Source organism: Schistocerca nitens, chromosome 3 (assembly GCF_023898315.1).
Source record: "Schistocerca nitens isolate TAMUIC-IGC-003100 chromosome 3, iqSchNite1.1, whole genome shotgun sequence".
Lineage (NCBI taxonomy): Eukaryota > Metazoa > Arthropoda > Insecta > Orthoptera > Acrididae > Schistocerca > Schistocerca nitens.
Window position 1 is genome coordinate 972,804,561 of NC_064616.1, and position 3,622 is coordinate 972,808,182.

Consider the following 3,622-nt stretch of genomic DNA (forward strand, 5'->3'; position numbering starts at 1 on the left):
AAAAATATGTGTTGCCTACTCATATGTGTTACTACTGTAGTTGTTTAAAACTGTGAAACATGTCTGGCAATGAAATTTTTAGTGTCAGTATGCTTGAGACAAAAAACACAAATGATTGTGACAGTTAATGATTTGTGTTGCATAGTTTGCAGTCTGTGCACTGAAGTATTACTTGTGCTGACACTTTAGTCCCTAAACCCAGTTATAGAAACGCAAATAATGCTCATTGACCTATACTTTGGGTATTTAGACGCTCAACCTCCACAAATTTGAGACATGATCTGTAGTCACTTCCTAGACCACTCAAGACTGGTATGCTTCCTACTGGAAGTATAACTGGAACTTGGCAACAATGCAGGATATGTTCGGCACCCCAGTCTGAATGACACAGAATTAGCCAACAAAATTCACTTAATATATTCGTATCATTTCCATTAAATAATCTGAGTGCTTTTCACATAAGGTATGAAACAAAGTTATCAATTCATGGTTCTGAGTACAGGAAAGACATCTGATGTGGAAATTCCAGTTACTCTCGTCTTTTACATAGTGAGTTTACCTGTCCTGGAGCAATAAGAGACAACACAATACTGCAGCATTACACTAGCTATGTGGTAACATTGCCACCTGCAAAGTGGAGGCTGATTGGTTCCTCGTTCTAGTCTCACTGAAGGGTACGTTTTTAGTCGTTTTCTGAGAGTTACAAGCAGTCGTATCGAAAATCAGCGAGGAAAATTTATTTATGAAATGCCAAATTTCCATACTACTTGCATTATCTGAATTTAATTTGAATGAGTACAGTGCATGTTTTAATAAAGTTGTTGAACGCAACAGTAAACATCAGAGATAAATTGATCATCAACAGGATATTCTCTCCCGTTACCTAAAACAGTCTGACAATGCTCAGGTAGTTTACTGATTCCACGCCTGTAGAAACCTGCTGTATCAGAGTTAATGGTGTCGTCAAACCAGGTGGAGTGCGTTTTAGTCCAGAGAGTAATATTTTTGATTGTTATTCGACAATGAGCTTAAAAGGTAAACATTTGGGGGCATAAGGCCAGAAGAATAAGTGTGTGAGGAATGATTTTTCAAACTGTGAGCAATATGTGCCATAGTTGATGGCATAAAATACTAGCTGGGGAAATGTTCGTTTTTGAGCCAGCAGAGGCAAAATATTATTTTCACACGCCCATTTGCTGGGGTATATGTCCTTCGTTAGGGCTCAGCTACTAACTCTTTTTAAGAAGTTCATTTAAAAACATCATAACTAATCGCCAGTACGAATATTGCATTCGTATTCTCAATTAGCCAACTGATAATAATCAAGCAAATATGCATTAATAGTCACCCCTTTGGGTTTTGTTGTTTTAAATTAGAAGATGCAGTGCTACCACTCCTGTTTTGCTGAACCTTGCCTATTGAATAAAATGTAGCATGACTTTTAAAGGGTCGTACTTTATCACATGTCTGTTATCGAGGCTTTCTAAATGTACAAAATCATTAATGCCAGAACGATTTTTCTTGAAGCAAAAAAATCATTTTCTGACCTGTTTTGCCCAAAAGCACTTACCTCACACACAGTGCAAAAGTTCAGAGGTGCCTCTGCTGCCTTCACGTCTCTACCAAACCAAAAGCGAACAATAAGTCACAAATGTTAGACCTTTCTTCCACTTGCGACTACCTTTTATCACACTAGAATAACGTTCACAAGTATGAGGCACACAAAATCCAAATCGTAACTGCGAGATAAATGCCCACCTGGTGGGAGGATTCTGAGGTTGGCAGGCGACGGCGTATGGCTGTTAGCTGGTAGCCGCTGTGGGGCGAGAAAACTCTCGAGCGTAAACTGTTCTGATCTTGACACAGTGATGTTCTGCTGGGCGGAAATAGAAAATTCCAGGCAAAATAGAAAATGAAACGAATTATATCTGAGGTTTCATCAGACTGATAACTTTAGCAGATACCCGATAAGTGATTTAAAGTAGCTAAGGAACTGAGTGGACACGAAAGCGTGAATTTATGATGGCACAAAGGTTACCAATTTTTAATTTTTCCCACCAGTTCTCTTTTTTTAATACCAGATTAGAAGATGGGCTGAGGAAATCATGTTGACATGGGGATTCAATCCCACGAAATTTCGTTTCCATACTCGCGGTTTACCGTTTTTTGTTTTCATTTTTATTATACAGAAAATGTTTTTATTGTCAGGAAAGAACGGAGACAGTCATCTTCAGCCTTCTTCAGCCTGGATGGAGACAAGGTGGGCAGGGACCAATCATGAGAAAAGGGCACGAATCTACCCCTTGCCTCTCACTGTCATCATCCCATACATGATACTTTCTTGTTTCTTTTTATTTCTTATTTTATTTATTTATTTATTTATTTTAAACCTTGAGAGATCGCAGGGCGCTCTAACTTCTGATTCGTGTTCTGCCGCGTCATGTTCTTAGGGAATATGATCTTTATTGCAATTTGACTTCATACATCATGATGAAATGGTGGACAGTAGTTATTGCTCTTGGTTGTGTGCTCTAGGGAAGGAATAACGGTAAGTTTTATCTGCGTTCAAAGGAGTAGGATGCCGATTTAGACTACTGCAGTAAAAGCACGGCGACGGTGGGCGGAGGGAAGTGCGTTTTTTCTGCGGAATCTGGGTGGAAACATTTCCGGACGGCCGAGTTCCGCAGTCGCATTGTGCAGACACGTTGGTTGGCGCCGGTCAGTGGGCAAATGCGTCCAGATAGACTGACTAGTGCCTCGAAGTCGCCACTGCAATGGCCAGCTCATTGTAGACCAGCAATAAGGCAGAGGATGGGCCCTCGTTAGGCAGAAAGCCGACAAGACAACTATGAGTGTTCTGCGAATTTCCGTGGAACAGGTCACTGGCGCCCAGACGTCCAGACTCTGTTTCAGAACGTATTTGTGAAAGTACGAGGCTTTTAGCGAGTTTATGCCTCTTCTTTGGAAACTTCGAAATGGACGCAGCAGGGGAGATAACAAGCTTTTTATGGAGGGCTGTGGTTCCAACCTGGTCATGTTGTTAGCAAAAGGCATGGCGTAAACGTGTGGGAAAGAAGCCGTGAAGGTGGATCTTTTTTTACTTTTTTCCAATTAACTTTAAAGTCTCTGATTGGTCAAACCAGTGTATGCAGGGCAAGGGGCGCTCTCCGAGCTCCGAATGATTGGCTTGTGCTGAACTGGGTGAAGTCTAAGATGTAAATGGGCTTTTGCTACCGATCTGAGGAGGAAAGCAGACAGAAAGACAAGATGACTCTTGTACTGGCACTTCACTAGTAAAGAATTGCAGGTCACTACCTAAACAGTGAGACTTGTGTCCTTTGCTAGTGTGCCACTTTCAGCCTATGCCAGTCACCTTCTGAACCATCAGAGGTACTGCTTCTGGCATCACGCACACAACGAATGATGTGTGGGTGTACTTATTTGTTTCGAGGCGGCCGTCTAAACATTTGATATATTCTGCCACACATAGTCGTGGCACGGAGTGGCTCTGAGCACTATGGGACTTAACATCTATGGTCATCAGTCCCCTAGAACTTAGAAATACTTAAACCTAACTAACCTAAGGACAACACACAACACCCAGTCATCACGAGGCAGGGAA